This window comes from Amblyomma maculatum, unplaced genomic scaffold, assembly GCF_055883805.1.
Source record: "Amblyomma maculatum isolate TAMU_Amacu unplaced genomic scaffold, ASM5588380v1 scaffold_15, whole genome shotgun sequence".
Taxonomy (NCBI): domain Eukaryota; kingdom Metazoa; phylum Arthropoda; class Arachnida; order Ixodida; family Ixodidae; genus Amblyomma; species Amblyomma maculatum.
In genome coordinates, this window is record NW_028146740.1 from 10,863,254 (window position 1) to 10,884,459 (window position 21,206).

General features: G+C 49.4%; 1 protein-coding gene and 1 pseudogene across 7 annotated transcripts in view; one reads left to right on the plus strand and one right to left on the minus strand.

Annotated features, from left to right (window-relative positions):
- aop (ETS variant transcription factor anterior open) overlaps window positions 1–21,206 on the plus strand; it is a 219,031-nt gene that overhangs the window by 107,038 nt on the left and 90,787 nt on the right. The window lies entirely within an intron of this gene.
- LOC146172032 (uncharacterized) lies at window positions 15,084–15,996 on the minus strand (annotated as a pseudogene).

Genomic DNA, 21,206 nt, shown 5'->3' on the forward strand with positions numbered 1-21,206 from the left:
ATCGCTCCTTGCTATTTTCTGAAAATCCGCATTGAGAACCTTGTATCTTTCTCTTTCCCCCATACCTTTTGCCATCCTCCTTTCCTCAGCTATTTGCAAAGCCTCATCAGATAACCAGTTTGCTTTTTTGCATTTCTTTTGCTTTGGAACTACCTTAGTAGCAACTTCTTGTATTATGTCACGAACATCGGTCCACATCTCTTCGGGCTCTTAGTCTTCTAGATCTAATTCTTGAAATCGATTCCTCACTTCCACAGCATATTCTAATGGAATCTGATCCAGATCATACCTGAAAGGCCTTCTAGTTTTCTGCGTTTTCCTCAATCGAAGCTTAATTTTGGCAACAAGAAGCTGATGATCGGTGCCACAATCGGCCCCAGGCCTTGTTTTTACTGCTTGTATAGCGCTTCTCCATCTCTGCCGGCAAATAATATAATCGATCTGATTCCTGTACAGACCGTCCGGTGAAATCCATGTGTACAGGCGCCTCTTGTGCTGTTGAAAATGAGTATTCGCTATGGTCGGGTTGTTTTCTTGACAGAACTCTACTAGCCTCTGCCCAGCTTCATTTGGCTCACCAAGACCGAACTTGCCTGTAATTCCGGATATTTCTTCACTCCCGACCTTAGCGTTCCAGTCTCCTATGAAAAAAACGACGTCTGATGATGGGGTGCGGTCTAAAAGGCATTGTAGGTCCGCATAAAATCTCTCAACGTCAGCTTCTTCAGCAGCAGCGGTCGGTGCATAGACTTGGATAACTGTTATGTTGAAAGGGTGACCTTGGATCCGAAGTGAAATCATTCGGTCGTTTTTGGGGTTGTACCCTAGCACTGCTTTGCCCATTCTTCTGTTTACTATGAGAGCGACCCCATTCCTTCTCTTTGATTCGTGCCCACAATAAAAGACATAATGGTCGCCGGAGTTAAATTCTCCCATTCCGGTCCACTTGAGCTCGCTGATACCCAAGATATCAATGTTCAATCTGTCCATTTCTCGCTTGACGATATCCAGTTTACCTTGCGTCATAGATCTTACATTCCATGTTGCTATGTGATATATCTCCTTGCAACATCGGACTTTCCGGTCGCTTCCCGACACATCCACAACTGAGCGTCCTTTTGGCTTTAGCCCAGCCGCTTCATTCGTCCTGGAGCTACTAGGAATCGCCCTTTGTTCATCCCCAGTAACATGTGGGACGCCTTCCAACCTGGGGGGCTCATCTTCCGGCGCCATATCGATAATGGTATTGTGACTGGCCATAAGGTTTTCTTGGCAGGAAATACTGGAGTGGGTTGCCATTACCTTCTCCAGTGAATCACATTTTGTCAGAACTCTCTGCCGTGACCTGTCTATCTTGGGTGGCCCTACACAGCAGAGCTCACGACTTCATCGAGTTTCGCAAGCCCCTCCGCCACGACAAGGCAGAAAACTGAGCTTAAGTGTCCCCAATAATGTAGCACCTTACACTGACAGGCCGTGATAGGGGAATAATGTAGCAGGCAAAAGAAGCTTCCGCCGTTGCTTTCGCAATTCAACTATAGGGTGAACCAGAGCTAAATGACAACTAATTGTCCGTGGTGAAATTGTAACAGGGGTCTGTAGTTTCTTGTGATTAACATCGCTTTTATTTCATTTGTTCGGGGGCACTATAGGAACAGGGTTTAACTAAAGGTGCAGTCACAGGTGTCTCTAGCGCCTCGGCCGAGTCCGGGCAAGCCCTTCCAACAACAGCGCTTGTCGGGTTTTGTTGTACGTGAACCTCATTTATGGATGCCGTCATGGGAGGGGCGACGAAACAAAAACTGAATGAAACGTTATGAAATGTGGCGCTTCCTGAGTTTTCAGAGCAATTCCCTTTCACCTGTAGCTCACACATGGGCGGATGTAGCATGGGCCGAGGACGGTGCTGCATTTCGCTTCCTGTCGCCGTGTACGGGTGCGCGGCTTCCGGGGCTCGCTGCATGGGTGCCTGCACGGCGAGACGAGGCGTACTGCACCATTACAGAAGACTTAGCGGCATTTCTTCATTCCACAATTCGGGTGGGAAATAACTGGTCTTTTTTCGACACAACCACCACGGCACGTTGGTGTCGTTTAGCCCGAGATTGCGTGTTGAAATCGCCACAGCAACATCAACGCTCATCGATACCTTGAAGAACACCAGGTTGTAGTGAGAAGGTGTCCACTGTTTTCGTGTGTAGTAACACCACATCGTGCCACGGCGTGCCGTGCTGCAGTTAGAGTTGAACCGCTGTGGTTACATTCGACGCGTGTTGATGATTACGAAACGCTACGCGAGAGTCTGTGCACAGTTAGACCGCTGATGTCAACGGGCACATTGCAGTGGTGACGACCTGTAACAGAATGCTCGTGAAAACGTGCTCGGCGCGTGTATGCGGGCAGCTGCATATATCAATTCATAACGCATTCAACATAGATTCTAGTACTTACATTAGCTTTAACCGTTCTGGAGAAACAGAGCACAAGCATGAGTTTACGATTAATGAATACGCTTGCGCTAACAACACATTATTTTTCTTTCTTTCCCCGAGCAGTAAGGGAATGGAATGCCTTATATAAATATGTAACTGCGGAGCATTCCTTAGAAAAATTCATGGAGCTTGCAGCCTCATCAGTTCTGTCATCAAGCCAGACTTGATAACCATCCACAGTCTGTATTAATTAGTCTCATGTGTTTGCTCACTCGATCATGTACCCAGTGTATTATTGTATTAAGGAATACTTTGAGACGTGTCTGAACGCATGCTTTGAAGGCCAGAGTTGGCTATCTTCCGTCTTCTGTTTCTCTCTGGATGTTTCCGCATACGAATGCTGATTTCTCGTTTTTAAACCTGATTGCTGGCTTTTGTATTATTGTGTTGTCGACTTGCATCTTTGTTGTACATAAATCTACTCCTGTAACGGTCCCAAGAGGGGATCAACAGTATGTTCAAATAAAAATAAATATAAAGGGAACCTACCGCCATGGTTGGCAATGCCTCGCGAGCTCGGGGTTGCACAGCGCAAAGCGGTCTCTAAACCGCCACTGCCATAGTCTGCCCTTCGAATGAATCAAAACTCCCGCTTTCTCAGTTGGCCGCACCATTACTGTTTGCTCGTTTCGCTATAATTTTCTTTCCCGCGTTTCTTGATGTTCTATCATAGTTGTATTATAGCTTTCCTGTAGCTACTGTTGCGAAAATCAGTGTCTCATTGAAGCTCGTTTCTCCCCGGCGCACTTTAGAGCGATCGGTGTTCGACAAGAAGCGAAACTTGTCAGTGGAAGGCTTCGGACGCGCGGAAAGTGTCTGAGCACCTTTCACGAGCTTAGCGAGGAGGTGACTTCTCTTAGAGCACTGCACGGGCCGTAACTATCGGCCCGGGCCTGGCTGCCTTCTGCGTTACCCGCCCTAGCCAGCTTTTCTTGATACAAACCCGGGCCCAGCCCGTGCCCGTGGAATGCCGCCGATATCGCCAAAGCCGTGTTCCGATAACATTGCGGCTATCCTCAGGAATAAACAGAAAATTTGTAGTAAACCTCGGAACTAAATTTACTGTTGAGTTGTCATAATAAGTACCGAAAAGCAGCCGGAAATGAAGATTTTTTTATTGTTGCTACATGGAGACAGTGGTGGCCCAGAGCATTCTTCGCCTTCTGCATATGTGTTCATATGGCACGAAAGCGGCGCAAAGGAAAACAACCCATGTGCGCCATTCCGCCTGTATGTTCGCATGATCTGCTTCAGTACGGACAAAGTGGAATTCGCATATTACTCCCACTGTGAAAATGCGAGACATAAAAGAATGAAACTCACCTCCAACCTGGCGTACACAATACTGTGTACACTTGGACTGCAAATTTCTCGTATATATTCGAGGGCGTTGCTTCACTGAACTTATATCGCGTATACTGCACACCATATTATACAATTTAAGACTGCGAAAAACATTTGTCGTTTTCAAAATACGCGCCAACATTTTCAGTTGTCAGAAAGCCACCTTACAGCACGCACTGAAGACTTCGTTCAGCCATGTCTGACGACCGCGGTGAATGACCCCTCAGTCGGACCGAGGAAGCAGAGAAGAAAAATGACAGTGCTGGTGACGGACACCGGAATTTGACGAAACTCTCACTTACACCCATGTGCCTGGGCAGATCTTCTAATATCAGCAGTGTTACTGGGTGGGCTTTCCACCGCGCGGAAGTTAATTTTTTTTTTTTTTTTTTGTCGAATTCCCACACACAGTAACTTATCCGTATTCGGTGCATTGCCTCTGGAAGCCGAGCGCTTTATGTTTTCTTTACAGTCTTCAAAGCATAGTTCGTGTGTCAAACTCTTGAAATGAAGCGCTCGCGCATGGAGGGTGGGGCGGACTCCGGAGGACGAAACGCGCTCCCAGAACGACTACCTGGATTTCTTTGGTTCCTTTCAGCATTTTTGTTTACAACACACACATAGTGCGTACAGCGAAAGGCGGTCGTTCTAATGCGCTGACGCCGTTGGAAAGCAGACCCTTCTTCCGGTGCCTCACGCGAGAAGCCGCGCGTGCGAAGATGCCACTTGTTCTGATGCAGCTTGATGCCACTCTGATGCCACTTGTTCTGAAGTAACCATCTGCGTCGCCCACCGCAGATTGGTTTCTTGAAAATGGACGGCAAAAGCATGCGTTTTCGAACAGAGTAGAGAGCACAAGGGGAAAAGCAGCGCACCGCCGACAATACAGCCGCCGCTGACCATCCTTAGCGCGACCATAAGCGTAAGCTCGGCTGGAACAACAGGGGGAGTAAAATCTCAAAATTGACAGCCCGTGTCGTGCATTCTATGCGGAGGACCGAATCGCACCCGATAAGTTGAGCGAACATATGTATTTGCTGTTTTATTTGCGTATATTCCTTTGCTTTTCGTGTTTCAATTTTTTCTTCACATCCTTATTATGCATTATTGTGAATTAAAAAGTTTTCCCAGTCTTGAAATTTCTATACGGTGGTTTCTCAGGAACGATTCTTTTCTATGTTTGGGCAGGAATAATTGGGTTCAAGTGAAATAGCGTACTCCGCTCTATTCTTTCGGCTGTACACGGTGTTTCTATGTTCACGAGTATAGAAAACTGGACTAGTTGGATTGGATTCATCTTAAAGCAGCGCGAAACACAAAACGACACAAGCGCTTAAAAGCGGTTGTGTCGTCTCCTGTTCTTTTAGTCGTGTTTCGCGCTGCTTTAAGATGTTTTTATGTTTATTTTTCATGTGCTTCAAAGCGTTCCATTCGTGTTAAAAGTGGATTGTTTGCTATATTGATATTGTCACGTGTAGTGACAAGGCCGCAGGCACAAAAGAAAAGACACTCGTAATAACACTCAAGTCAACTTTTTATTGGGCTGACTAGTGCCCGCAAAAGAACTGAACAACTGGCGGCGGCGATAGCAACTATCGCGCTCAGCGATCGTCGAACAACGAATGCCCGTCACCGCTCAGTTTAAAGGCGGCCAAGAAACATCGAGACAAATCCGCATCTTTCGCGACAAAGAAACTGACAAAGCTGAGTCTCGCGACAACCAGCATGAACAAAGAATACAGATTTGATCCGCGTGCCAGAATCAGAGTGATAAGGCCGCATGCCGGCGGCTGCCGAAAAAGAACAAATAAGGATTTGAATGCTTTGCGGCATTATTCTCCCTTAAAAAGGCAGTGACCCGATCCTTACAAAAAAAGAGAAAGGTAAACAAAATACTAGATATTAAAATAAATTAGCGCGCGTAATAAGGTCTGAGGCGCACAACATGCACGCCCTGGGGGCGCGACCGGCGCCGTTAGGGATGTGGTCGGGCCGGCGGGGATGACCTCATATTCAAGCTGTCCAATGCGTCGAATGATTGTATGGTCCGATGTACCGTCGCAAGAGCTTTTCACTCAGTCCGCAGAGTATCGGCGTCCAAACGCCTACTTGGTTTCCCGGCCTGTTCTCTACGTCGCTCGTCGCAAGGTATATCGGCGGGCGACAGTGTGTTGCTGGTCTTGTATGCGTAGCCAGACAAGCCATCGGGCTTCCTCTGCATGCTGAAGGTAGGCGGCGACGTCCAGGTTCTCCTCGCCAGTTACGTGCGGCAGCAATAGCATTGCGTTGAGCGCCGTCGTGGGCTCCGTTGTCGCCTGGACGGCCGTGTTATGCGCTAAGGTCACGAACGGCAGGATGGCGTCACATGTGTTCGGGGTCATGGCGATCGTGTCTGCGATCTTTTTGTTGAGGCGCTCTGTAAGCCCATTCGTCTGCGGATGGTAGGCAGTTGTCCTCCGGTGGCTCGTTTGACTTTAGTTCAAGATGGCCTGCGTGAGCTCCGCAGCAGATGACGGTCCCCTGTCCGTGATGACCACTTCGAGTGCATCGTTGCGGGTAGGGTAGCGCGGTGTGTAGGGCTGTCTTGTGGCAGCAGCAGCAACCACTGGTATTGGCTGTGGTGCAGGGGCTGGCGTAGTAGGATTGGAGACAAGGCCCGCATTCGCGAATTCTTGGCGGACGACAGCCTTTATCATAGCTATTGTTGGCTCTGGAGGAGGTGATGTAAGTGTAACAGGAGTCAACGCCTCGATTTCTCTGCGGACGATGGTAGTGAGGTTGTTCTGACTTGAAAGCTGCTGCAAAGTGGGCAGATCGTCACATGAGGATGTAGTCGCCGTGTTGGGAAGGCGCTCAAACCGATGGACGATGCGGCGCTGCTTCGCCTGTTCGAAACGGCGACAGACTTGCAGGACTGAGTCCACCGTAGAGCAGTCTCTGCAGAGAAGTATGTTGAATGCGTCATCAGCGATACCCTTAAGTATATGGCCCACTTTATCATCTTCGGTCATGGAGGTGTTCACCTTTTGACGCAGGGCGAGGACTTCCTGTATGTAGGCGAGATATGATTCGGTTGACGATTGAGCACGAGTAGCCAGGTCTTTTTTGGCTCCCAATCGGCTTGCCGAACAAGTCCTGACGTTTTTGTTTGCAGATGTCCCAAGTAGGCATCTCCTGTTCTCGGTTGGTAGAAGATGATGTTGGCAAGCATTATGCTAGCATCCTACCGGTTGTTCTTGCTGCACCTTTCGTATTCATCGAGCCAATCTTCAACATCCGTCTTGTCTTCGCCGTTACAATAGGCGGATGGCGGATTTTGATTAAGACCATGGGGGCAGGTGGAGTTTGCGTAGCGGGTGATGCATCCTGGGATGCCATGCTTACTGTGGCAGTCGGTGGGGTGAGCTCGGGGAGATGGCGTCCATTGCGCAAATCCAGATTCCTGGCGCGGAAATACGAGGAGCTGTGGCAAGCGGATGGAAAGCACCTCTACCAGGATGTTGCGGGGGTTTCACACAACAGGCTTTCACACAACAGGCCTTTCCTGCAGGCGCCAGCCGACACTGCTCGAACGTCGTCGTCATCTTCGCCAAAAACTACCGAGATTCTTCTTTTTCCTTCTTATGCGCATGTCAGCTCATGCATCGCCTAACGTAACAATATGTTACGATTATTAAGCGGTGCTCTGTAAACAACACCGATCCTTACACTGCCAATTTCCACAAATATTGCCTCTGTGTCATCGTTTATTCCGTTAGCAATATGAGGGCATTCTGTAAAACTTAGAGAATTTTTAATATAAAGGCCGACGCCACCACCCCTATTTCTGGCACAACGAGGGCGTGACAAAAAAAAAAAAATCATAATTCGGTATATTGATACATTCATTTGGAAATAGCCACTTGTTCGTGTCCTTAAATTGCGCGTGGGCCTTGGCGTCCGATCTCGGTTCCGTCGTGTAGTGAGGTCGCAGCCAGAGTACACCGTTGTCATTTGCCTGGGGGGCGGTGTGCGCTTGGAGTCTGGTCGCTTCGTCGTGGATGCTGTCGTCGAGCGTAGCGGCGGTGTCACTTTGAAGGCTGGGTGCGTGATCCTCAAGGGCGTCTTCATAAGGGGCGTCCGCGTAATAGCGGCGTCGTCGATACTCGTCGTCGGCGGTATAGGATCTTCTTTAGTTCTCCGTGGGGCAGCCTCACCTCCCCCGTGGCCCTAGCCCCCGTAGGCGAAACCTTCAGCTTCGCCTTCAGTTTCGCCTTCCCCGCACACTGCCATCGTAGCTGCAGCCTGGCGACGCAAAGCGGGTCATGTACGGCGATGGGGACTTGAACCGATGGCTTGGTGGCGCAAACTCCGGGGTCAGGCAGCAAACCGTATACGGGTTGGAGCCCTTGAAGTCGGCGGCTGGCTCGATGACCTGTGGGTTGGTCCCCCAGGGCGACAGGAACAAGGCAGCGGTCTTCTTTTGAAGGGGTGGGTCGGATCAATGGGCAGCACCTCCACCAGATGTCACGTGGTAGTGACAAGGCCGCAGGTATAAAAGAAAAGAGAGTCGTAATAACATTGAAGTCAACTCTTCATTGGGCTGACTTGTGCCCGCAAAAGAACTGAGCAACTCGGCAGCGGCATTAGTAGCAAATGTGCTCCTCGAACAAAGAATGCCCCGTCAACGTTCAATTTAAAGGCGGCCAAGAAAAATCGAGATAAATCCGCAAACCGCGACTAGCACAACATAGTATGTGGAAAACCAGTTTCCTCCCCCTTCGCCGCGACCGGTCACCACCACTCCGGCGAGCGTCGTGGCAGCGCCGGCTGGGAGAGGAGGTAAATGCCTCCCCTTGGGGGAAGGAGAATCAACGATGGATGCGCCACTGAGACGTCTACGCGGGTTCCCGCGAGAAGACGAGAGAGAGATTCTGGATCCAGCCGGCAGCGAGAGCGGTCGTCTCCCGCCGCCTCTCCCGGCAAATGCCGGGGGATAACGGGCACGAAGTACGCTGCGCACGCGGGAGGACCCGTCGTGCACGACCGCCCATCTTCTGGCTCCCAACGGCGAAGCGACCGGTAAATACCGCGAATGCCGCGCGCACGGGAGATCCCGGCCGCGATATTCACGGCGCGTGCAAATGTCTGCCGCCGAAGTCGCACCCCCCTTCCCCAGCCGGTGAGATAAAAGTCATTCTTACGTAGCCTTGCCCTTCCAAGGAAAACCTTGTTGATGTATAGCTAGCCGGCACGCTCTGTATTATTTGCAAGTGCAATAAATAGCATTCGAGTATTAATTATGTGTCTTCCCCGTCCTTTGTCCCCTCTGTTCCCCTCCGCGGGTCGCTAGCGAGGACGCAGCACCCGCGTAGTGTGAGCGGGGTGGAAGACCGTCCCCCTCTAACTACCACAAGTAGTAGTAGTAGTAGTATAAAATTTTATTCTCCAAAATGGGAAGGGGTTCAGTGGTTAGGGTCTTGAGCTGCAGATAGTGTTCCTAGGTACAGGATCCCATTGGTTCTTGCTGCCTCTTCGGCCCGCTCGACCAGCGCTAGTTGACCTTGCGGGTCGGAGCTGGACATAAGCCCCTCCCACTTCTCTACTGACGGGTTTATTTTGGGCTCTATCGGCCGCGCCCAACAGCCCCATGTGGAGTGGTAGAGGGTGGCTTTCTCTCCGCACCACACGCATTTTGCAGTGTATTGCGTAGGCCAAATCTTATTGTATATGTAGCAACTTGGGTATGAGTTTGTTTGTAGCCGTCTCAAGGTAGTTGCTTGGTGTCTTGTTAGTGTCTTGTGGGGAAGCGGGTATTTACGGCATCCTAACTTCCAAAGCATGCTGAGCTCTCCGTAGCTGTTCAGAGTAATGTTGGTTTCCCCCTTATCGTCGCTCGCTCGGTTTGTGTAACCTCGAACTATCGCGTCGACTTTAAAGTTTCCATCCACTCCTCCGTGCCCAGGTGCCCATACCACATTCTGCTTGTTTTTGAGTTTTGTCGCCTTCCTGAAGAGGTTGCCGACCTACCTGTTTCTCCTTCCCCTTAGGAAGCTTCTGAATGTTCCTGTGTGTCTGTTACTATTGTGTAGCTCCTGTTGTTTCTGTTTGCTTCCGCGATGGCTAAAGCTACTGCCACCTCCTCCGCCGTGTTTATATCCTAAATGACGTGCTGGATACTTCTTTTCCCTGGTGGTTAACGACGGCTACGACCGCTGCTTTTCTGTCTTTGTACGTGGAGGACGTTTGATTTCTTTGCCAGGCTTCGGCCTAAAGCTCTTGTCCTAGCCTCTCTCTTCCCTGTGTTGTGCAGTGGGCTCACGTTTTTTGGCATAGTGCTGACCACGGAATGTTTCCCTAATCTTTTGTGGTATGTCAGTCGAATTTTCGATCTCTCTTATTGCGTCTCAGTGACCAAGTCTCGTTAGTAGGTGCCTTCCTACCTTGGATTGTGCTAGCCAGACTTTCTGAAAGAATGTGATCGCTTCGCTGTGTTCGTTAAAGGTGTTGAATACTCCTAGTTCCATTAGTATTTGCGTTGATGCTCTGGGGGGAGTCCTAGCGCGATCTTATGTGCTTTCCTAATTAGGGCTTCAATTTGATTGATTTCATCTTGATTTAGTTTGTGGTAAGACAAGCTGCACATCAATCTTGGTATCCCCAGGGCAGTGACTATCCTGATTGCGTCGGCCTCTTTTAGCCCGTTTCTTTTATTCGTTATCCTGCTGATCATTCCGTATATTTGGTTCGTTGCTTTTGGGATCGTGTGGTCTATTTTCCAGTAGTTTTGGAGCCACATACCTAGGACCCGGATTTTGTCCGTTTCCGAATACACTCAAGAAGATTTAAACCTGAAAAGCACAGCATAATATTGTAGGAACATACGCGAGTAGCCGGAATCTTCGAGACACACCTAGACGCATCTTTTGCTACAAAAAAACTGACAAAGCTGCGCGACAACGAGCATGAACAAAGAATACAGAATTGATCCGTGTGTCAGAATGAGTGATAAGGCCGCAAGCCAGCGGCTGTCGAAATAAAAACAAATAAGAATTTGAATGCTTTGCGGCAATATTCCCCTTCGTTGTCTTGTCGTTGCTTTTTCCTTTGTGATGATATTGTTACGGGGGAAATGGGTTTAATATTTACAGGATGTTCGGGGAATGCATGAAAGCTACGTACAGTCTCAAGCACTGTATCAGCAAAGCTTGTCCCCGAACGAGTCTACGCGCCACCACTTCGTTCTTCTTTTTCACAAGCGCACCGTCCACTTCGTCCTCCTCTTGCACATGCGCAACACCGTGCGGCGCAGCGTAATTGACGTAACAGTTTCCCTCGGAACAGATGAAGCTCGTCCTCGAGCGAGTCAAGCAGATTTGGAATAGCAGCGTTTCATTCGTGCCACATGAGCCAGCTGAGTCGTCCGCGATCATCGATTTATTGATGTTACTTTAGCGATAACGTACGTTACTTCACTTAAACGACTTACAGCAACAAAGGGTCCGGCGTATTGCCACAAGAACTTCTGGTACAGTCCGCGGCGTCGCAATGGCGTCCAAAGCAAAACCAAATATCCGGGTTCATAAGTTACTGCAGCATAAGCTGCATCATACCGAACCTTCATGCGGTCTTGGGAGGCGATAGTTCGCAAACGAGCAAGACGACGCGCTTTTTCAGCAAGACAGAGCGACACGGATGGGTCATCGTGCACGGAGAATGGAAGAATGGTGTCCAGGAAGGTTGATGGTGAGCACGCGTAAAGAAGGAAAAAAAGAGAATATCTGGTCACTTCATGCTTAGCTGTGTTATAAGCGTGAGTTACAAATTGCAAGACGGCGTCCCAGTTCTTGTGATTTGATGTTACGTACACTGACATCATGTTAATGAGAGTCAGGTTTAGACGCTCGGTAAGGCCGTTTGTCTGAGGGTGGAAGGTACTAGGGAGTAGAATGACGGTATGCGGAGCCACAGAGCCGTAAAAGTTCTTCCGCCATATCTGCAGTGAACTGCCGACCGCGATCACTGATGATACTCGGGGGGCGCCGTGGCGAAGTACGATTTGGTGTAATAAAAAGTTCGACACATCGGTTGCTTTGGCAGAAACGAGTGCGGACGTCTCCACATACCGGGTCAAATAGCCGATAGCTACGATTTTGATTTTGATTGATTTATAGGAAGGGAAAGGCGCTGTAACTGTCTCACTTGGTTTTATGTGGACACCTGTAAGGGAAGGGAGGAAGGTGGGAGTGAAAGTGGAAAGAAAGAGGAGCCGTAATGGTGGGCTACGGAGTAATTTTGACCACCTGCGGATCTTTAACGTGCGCTGATATCGCACAGCACACGGACGCCTCTTCGTTTCGCCTCCATCGAAACGCAACCGCCGCGACGGCCGTCAGACGACTTAGGGAAAGGACCAATCAGATCAATCCCAATTTTCTGGTTTGGTTTTGTGGGTTTTAACGTCCCAAAGCAACTAAGGCTATGAGAGACGCCGTAGTGGAGGACTGCGGAAATTTCAACCACCTGGGTTCTTTAACGTGCACTGACATCGCACAGCACACGGACGCCACTCCGTTTCGCCTCCATCGAACCGCAACCGCGAGGTCGGGTTGGAACCCGGGTACTCCGGCACAGTAGTCGGGCTTCTTACCACTACCACCCCGGCGGGGCAATCCCAATTTTCTTGAAAGGCGACCTAGGGGGCTTGACAGGTTGAAGAAGGCCAGCAGGTGGCGTGGTGTTTCGTTTGAGGCGTTGGCAAGGGATACAACTTGCTACATAGCGCTTCGTTGTCGTGTACAACCTTGGCCAATAAAATCGTTGTCGGACCCTCGCGAGAGCGCGCGCAAAACCAAGATGACCTGAAGGGTTGTCGTCATGCATCGCATGTAGGACAGCATTGCGGGGAGAAGCCGGGACAACAAGCAGAAGACGGGCACCGTCAGTTCAGTAGTTCTTTTTGAGGAGTAGACCATCTTGAATAATAAAAGGTGTAGATGCAGAATTTCGCGACCACTCTTGCCGGAACTTTACGAAGTCTGGTAATGTTTCGCTCACAGGCGCCAGGCAGTCGTCCAGATAATCTTCACCGACTGCCGTGCATGGAAGAGGAAATGGCACCGTTCTGGAGCTGGATGAGAACCGCACCAACGTCCACGCCGCTCGCATCGGTGTGAACCTCGGTGGAGGCAGCCGTATCGAAATGGCTTAACACAGGACCAGATGTGAGCAGAAACTTCAGCTGTCGGAACGATGACGCATTCCAAGGACCAAACAAACGGAGCACCCTTTTGCAGGAGGGAAGTCAGCGGATCGGCAATTTAAACGAATCCTTGATTGAAACGGCGGAAATATAAAGATATATAAAGATAGCCCCAGAAAGCTTCTCAAATGCTTCAAGTTTTGAGGTTTTGCAAAGTCTCGCACAGCAGCAATCTTTTGGGGGTTGGGCTGAATATCTTCCTGATCCACTAAAACTCCAAGCACCAAGGTCTGCCGTTCACCGAAGTGACACTTTTTAGAGTTCAAAATTAGTCCGGCGTTTCGGATACAGTCCAGCACAAGACTAAGTCGCTGATTATGCTCCCGAAATGTCCTTTCATGGATGATGACGTCATCTAGGTAGCACATGCATACCTCCCCTTTTAAACCACGCAGAATTGTGTCCATGAATCTCAAATATCGCTGGTGCATTGCACAGTCCAAAAGGCATCACGTTAACTTCATAAAGTCCGTCAGATGTCACAAAGGCCGTCTTTTCTCGGTCCGACGGATGCATCGGGATCTGCCAATAGCCAGACCGAAGATCTACTGACGAGAAATAGGATTCAGATTGAAGACAATCTAAGGCATCGTCGATACGTGGAAGAGGATAAACACAAAATCTCCACGAGTTGACCTTCTTCTTTGCAAAGATGACAGGGGCTGCCTAAGGACTGGAAGACTCCCGTATGACACCTTTCTTCAACATGTCCTGGACTTGTTCGTTAATTGTTCTGCGTTCGACTGGTGATACTCGGTAGGGCTCCTGTCCGATAGGGATCGCATCACCAGTGTTGATCTTGTGTGACATACGTGAATTTGGCGGAACAGAAAAATCGGCTTCTTGAGCACAGTCAAACACAGGGGCGTATATAAGGTGCCACAACTTCACATAACTCTTGCTGGTCGGATGACGAAAGCGATTTGTTTATCATCCGGATTATATTCGCGCTGTAATCAGGATTCACACGATGGTGCGGATGAGGAGACACAGACCGAATATAAAGGACTTCGTAGGCGTCAAATGTAGCCAACCTGAGGCCGGATGGTAAACAAATGGGTTATGACAAAATGTTTACAGTCCACAATAGGGCACACCCATCTACGACGTCGGTACGGGGCACTAGTAAATTTTTCTTCACGGCATTGTTCATGTCAGCTTTAACAAACACAGAGTCTGTGCCTGCTCGCTCGGCAGAGCTGTGAACCGGCACAAACATTGCAGCCATAGAAGGTAACACTACATCGTTGGAGACATAAAATGCGCCGTCACTAGAGTTAGGTGTCTCCTCTACAAAAGCAGACAGAATATTGCGGCGCAGAGAAATTTCGCCGGCTGCGCCATCGACCATTGCTCCACAATCGCGCAGAAAATCAATTCCGAGAATAACATCATGTGTGACTCTTGCTAAAACTACAAATTCAACTCGAAACGTTCCCTAGCAATGACCACTGACACGCCGCAGAGATCACCGCGAAAGCTGGCACTTCGGTCCCAAGCGAACCAAGGCGGTCCAAGGCGATTTTTAAAACTGAGACTCATCACGGAAATTGTGGCACCAGTGTCCACTAAAGCTAACATATTTACACCATTTACAGTAACATTCACTTTGTTCTTAAACATCACAGTAGGCAGAGGAATTGGCGAAGATGACCGTTTCGCGACCTCACCTCCATCGACCGCTCTTGCTAGTTTCCCGATTGTGGCGTATACGCGAGCGTTGACGTGGGGACAGGGACATTACTCGGCGCGGGGGTGCTGATGTGAAGCATGCGGTCAGAAGCGGGAGAAGCTCTGCGAAAGACGTCCGGGCGAGGCTGTTGTGGACGAGGTTGACGCCACTCAATGTTGTCGTGATCACGGAAACCTGCCCAAGGGCGGGTCCAAGAACGCGCGGACTGCTGTCGCCGGCGTTGACAAAACCGCGCTATGTGCCCGCGGCGGCCGCAGCTGTAACAAATCGGCGACTCACGAAAAGCGTAAGCGCTGGATCCGGATGAATTCGACAGTGGTTGAGAGACGATTGGAGCTGCATGAAGCACGTTTGAATGTGGAGGAAAGCGACTGGTCAGAAGCGAATAGCGCGCTCATTGTCGTAGGAGTAGCGCGGAAGTTCTGGTTGACACGCCCACGAGTCTGGATGTTCAGCCTGCTGTGGCTGAACTGCGCATTCCGAGTGCACAGGTCGCGCGTCGTCGTCTTGCAGGTGCTTGGCCAGCTCTTCACTCACAACTCTGCGCACCAGAGAGGCGAGATCGTCGTGGACAGTATAGTCAACGCTGGCAACTGTTGGGACGTTGGAGAGGCGTCCAAATTTGGGCACAATACGCCGCATTTTTAAAGATTCAAATGTACGGCAGTACTGGATAACGTCCGAAGTGCTGGCCAGGTTTTCTTTTGTGATAAGAAAATTATAAACATCTGCGGCGAATCCTTTTAAGAGATGGCCAACCTTGTCTTCTTCGGGCATGCGTCTATTAACAATGCGGCAGAGCTTCAGGACTTCCTCTATGTATGCCGTGCAAGTCTCTCCAGGTAACTGTGCTCGCTGGGAAAGGGTTTGCTCAGCCTTGCGTCTCTTTGATTTGGAGTCTCCAAAACAGTTGGTTATCTCTTCCACAAACTTGTCCCAGGTAGCAAGGTTGTCTTCGTGGTTCTCAAACCACAGCAGCGCCGTGCCGGCCAGAAAGAATACCGCGTTCGCGAGTTGCATGGCCGAGTCCCAGCGATTGTATTTGCTGACACGTTTGTAGTGCATCAGCCATCCTCGACATCCTCATCGGGCAGACCAGAAAATGTTATGGGCTCCCGCTGAAGCGGCCAGGAGCGGGACGGTACTTGGTGCTCCTGGCCTGAATTAGAAGCAGCTCCATTTGAGCGGGAATAGTGATCTTCTCTGTCGTGGTCGTGGCTTGCCATGGCTGTGAAATCAGGAGGGAGCCCGGCCAAGCGTCTGCTTCGTCGATGATGTTCGAAAGGTTCCAGGATTATCGCGCACGCTCCACCAAGTTGTTACGGGGGAAATGTGTTTAATATTTACAGGTATTCGGGGAATGCATGAAAGCTACGTACAGTCTCAAGCACAGTCTCAGCAAAGCTGGTCCCCGAACAAGTCTACGCGCCACCACTTCGTTCTTCTTTTTCACGAGCGCAACCGTCCACTTTGTCCTTCTCTTGCACATGCGCAACACCGCGCGGCGCAGCGTAATTGACGTAACAATATGCTGATACTGTCTGCCTTTTTTAATGCAAATTTTCACTCTTTTGTTGGGAAGGTGAGAACCGTTCAAGCTACAATCTCAGCTGTCTTTCTCGGCCTCCCTCATGCTTGTGATGAAAATTAAAGGCATTATTATTATTATTAGTAGTAGTAGTAGTAGTAGTAGTAGTAGTAGTAGTAGTAGTAGTAGTAGCAGTAGTAGTAGCAGTAGTAGTAGTGTTGTTGTTGTTGTTGTAGTTGTCATACTATAGGAGATCCCTTAGAGCAGTCCTGCATTTCACTGAACAGGAAAATCAGCCCTGATATCTCGGCGACATGTTCGAATTGTTTCAGCTATTGTAATTTTGTGTGTTCCTAGTTTCTTTGCTCTCGCGCTGTGTCTGCCATTGAAACGGTGGGCACAGTGGGCCTCCAAGCAGCCTACTGCCGCTTTTAGTGCGAATGCATTATTTCACGAGGTCTAACCCGGCCTACAGGACGTGCGTTACAGACTCTGCGCTTTTCTTTTCCTATAAACTAATTACTGATGAAAGCATTAATAGGGAATGTAAAATGATAAATGATTATAACAGATAGTAATAAAATAATAATCCGTGATAACTAATGCATAAAAGAATCAAATGAAAATTCCGAGAGCACTGCAGATTCTTCATTGCAGGTATGCGACGTCTCCTCAACACCCGTCGCTCTCTTTGCGTCTCTTCATTTCTCTCTCCTTACACCTGTTGATTCTATTTTCCACTCTTTGTTCGACGTTCTGTGTTACTTTCTCTGCACCGTTACAGCCCAGCACGTACACTCTTTGTCAAAAGTTTAAAGCCCAAGGGGTCTGTTTTTAATCCGCCTAGTGGCGCCTCTTTCGCATTCGTGGTAGGGTGCCTCAATACCAGCGCCGCCGTACGCGCTACATCGAGGCACCCTAATTCGTGGAAGTCGTTCACATTGGAGAGTGTAGCACAAAAATTCTCCTTACCTTCAGTAAAGTTGGAACTCTGAGAATGCATTACGAATCGCACGGTGTGGCTCAGAACCAAACTCCCTGGAATCTCGCGGAATATGACAGATCTCAACTATCGCGCACGGGATTTTATTCCATGAGCCTGGAAAGGCTTCCACGTTAAAAAAATAAAAAATACTGACCAATAGCTAAACCGAATTAAACCGTGCTTTCGGACGTCTAACTCGGTTTAACTTTCGCTGAAACCCTGCTAACTTTTCTTTTCTTGTTTGTTTTGTTTTGTCCCTTCTCAAAATTTTTGCTGTGAGAGAAATAGTTTTCATTGATTCTGTATTATAATAAGTTTTGTGGACTTGTCAGTCAAGATTCGCAGATTGAGAGAAATAGTTTTCATTGATTCTGTATTATGATAAGTTTTGGGGACTTGTCAGTCAAGATTCGCAGATTTGCCTGTTCAGCCAGTAGATGGAGGCACCGAGTATTTCTGAAGGAAAAAAACTTACCTACAGGACTCACATCTTTCCTCCCCCACATAATTCATTAAGCAAGGCCCAGGTGATACTCTGGCGTCAGCTACAAACCCGCTCCTTCCCCTGCCCCAAAGTATATTCAATATATTCAAAGAGCAGGTCGACCCTGAATGCAAAGAGTGTGGCGCCGACGCCACTTGAGACCCCATTACTTGGGGCTGCGCGGCCTACCCGCTAGCTGCCTATTTGCTGTCATCTCTGGAGGAGTGGGAGGCCGTGCTGCGCTGCTCGGACCCGGCCATCCAGGCTCGGGTCACTGAGTGGGCCGAAGAGATCGCCGACGGGACGCAACTGGCGGCCAACAATCCAACTGAACCCCCACCTCTTCCAATATCAGCTGCCTGTGTGCTGACAGTGGCTTTCATAACTGCCTGCCTGTCAGCATTTCTTCAGCGTTGTAGGCTATGGCGGAGCAGAGCTACGCCGCTCTCAGCGGAGTGTGAGGATCTGTGGGGGTCGCTACAAAATGTGTTTGGAAGCGAAAACCTATTTTGAAGCAATACGTGTCGTGTCGCTGGGCAATTTCAGATGAGAGAAGAGCTGTTGACGCTGCAAGGCATTCTGTGCGCGGATATAATTTCTTCCACTCATGGGTTGCAAATAAGCGCACAATCGCCTGTTACAGCGCGAGTATTTTCAGCCGGTAGTTCTGCGATGGCAGCAGATAGGCGTAGAGCGTTTTGCATGCTCGGCAGTACGGGCGCGCGCTCTCGCCGACGAACGTTGGTTCTGGCGGGCTTCCGATCCCGTTTCGACACATCCGGCGGCGGCGTAGCGCGGACCTCGGAGGCGACCCCGTTTTCCATTCTCTCTTTTTCCTTTCCTTTACTTTGTATTACTTTTTTTTTTTTTTCTAGTTTTGCCCGACCGCGACGCATGCAGGTGGCGCCAGCGGCTCTTTCACCGACGGTAGGAAGGTGCGCGCACTCGCGCACGCGCGTGCGGGGCGATAAGGTGACCCTGTGGTGGAAATGAAGAGTACGCTATGCCGGAGGCAAGATTTGGTGGCGCTAAGGAAGGATATTGCGTAGCTCCGAGAAGGAAGGAAGGTGGCGCGACCTTCGCGCACTGGGGCCCCCGTTTCTTCGGCGGAAGGCGTGTGCCGCTCTTCGTCACTTCGCTCGCCCTCACCGGCGAGGGTCGGAGACGTGAGCTGTGCGTCGTGTTCCCGCGGTGCTTTGCCGCTAGCAATGTAAGCGCTGTTGTCCCCTGTTTCTCTGTGCGTAATCAACCGATTGCCTGGTTGAATCGCTCTGCTTTGGTGCGAATGAATTTATTTTTATTGCTAGTTTATTTCCTGGTTCACTCAGAAAGGGAAACAAATGGAAAAATTTGTGCGAGTAGGGCGTGGACCCCACAAAGCCATGTTTCCAATCCTGGTAGATCAGTCTGTGAATGAACGCATGTTATTCACGTGGCTGTGCTGGAGCGACATCGCTCCACCAGGGAAACACTTGGCGCAGATCTTTTCAAAGCTCGCATGGTCGGAAGAGCGACGAACAGTGACGCCGTGCCTTCCCTAGGACCATAGTCGCGGCCTTCTCGCCCCATTCACCTGGATACTTGCGCCAATAAATACTTGGGTTACTGGGATATCCGAAGACGTGGACTATTCCTAAATGCACGTGTAGAGATACGAACAGTACATTATACGCATGTTTGCGCTCTGCAGGAAGAGGAATTATTTCTCGCAGACCGCGTTTATTGGCTTGCTTCGCTTGCGCGCGCCTTCTCGCCTAAGTTCAATTTACTATCCCGCTTCGTAGGGCAAGGTCTGCCCGGAAGTTGGGCGGTTCTTGGTAGTCGGCCGATTGCGTCACCCATGACGTCAGTCTGGGGATGTACGCCGAAGCGGGAGGCCGGCTTTTAACGTTCTGGTCGATTCGCGGGAACCGTGAATGTGGGCAGCCCTTCTCGTGTGCGCAAGGTCTTCCACAGTGTAATGACAAAAGTGGCCTTATGGTGGGGAAATGGCCTTATCTGCGCCGTTGCTTTCTTTCTTTTGTCGCGAGTTCGATAGACTCAATGCGGACCTCATCGCAGCTAACTGCACCGTGCTCTAATTTTGTTCCGCCGAAGAAAAGGTGCACTGCAGGTTGCGCAAATTTGTTTGAGACTCCGTTGCTCAAGGTGCATTGCGAAATGTGAGGGCTGGTGTAACGGTACATGAGTATACATTCATTTGCGGCCATGGTGTAAGAATAGGAAGTCATTGACCCCGGTGGTCCTTTTTCATTGCGACAGATATAGATTGTGCAATGGAGTAGACGCATGTAGTTGTGCAGGCGGAAACGTGGCCTCCTGTCGCGGCATTTCGTTTTCAGGCTGCAATGACACCGCGTGACAGGATTGAATTTATTGAGGGCAGTTTCCGTACGTAGGGTATCGACGCTTGAGGATTTCTGATAACGAATATAAATTGACCTGCATCGGCGGAGGACCGCATTCTGCTCACAATGTTTGTGAGGGTCCATTATCGCAATAAATAAATAAAAGAGCTTTTGTAACGAAGAAAAACTAACAAATGCGAGGTCGCCCCCTCACGGGACCATTCGCGTGCGTGCGGCGACACCCTATTCCCTGGGGGATTTATTTATTTATTCAAGTACCTACATATCACCCTGGTGGGCATTACAGTAGGGGGGACAAGGCAAAACACTGGAACACTTGTTAGCGCCGAAGTTCTAAAGTGAAAACAATACAGACATCAAAAACATCGTCCTGATGGGCATTGCAGAGGTGTGGAACGATAGAAACCCATTTCAAAGCATCAGAGTAATAACAAATACAAAAAACAAATGCGGGCTATCAGTAATTGCTCCAAAGTAATAAATAAACACACGCAACAAACACGGGTAATCAATCAGTGGACAGGAAAGGGGGAAATTGGAGAAAGCTACGCGTAATGACTAAGTGCATCGACAAACTTTGCACGATCAGCAGTTTCAACAATGTCAGGACGCAGCCGGTTCCATTTACTGATAGTGTACGGAAGAAACGACGTGTTATAAGCAGATGTGCGGGCAAAAATTTCTTTAATCTTTCGGCTGTGATCTCGCCGCTCAGATACTGTAAATATCTACTTTTAACTAACTGTGTTTCGTTGTACAGTACGTCCCGCAAGAATAAAAGGCGAAATCAGTCACGGCGCAGCGAAAGGTTCTCCCAGTTAATTTGACGTTGACGTTTTATATCGGAGATGCTGCTGAAAAATTGGTAACGACTAGTTACAAAGCGGGCGGCACGATTTTGAATGGCTTCTATACTATTAATGAGACGCTGTGTGGGAGGGTCCCACACAATACAGGCATATTCAAGAGTAGGCCGGACATTGGTAACATAAAGTGTTTCCCTAACGTTCTGTGGGGCTTGCTTGAAGTTTCTTTTAATAAAGTTCATAACGCGGCCTGCCTTCTGGGTT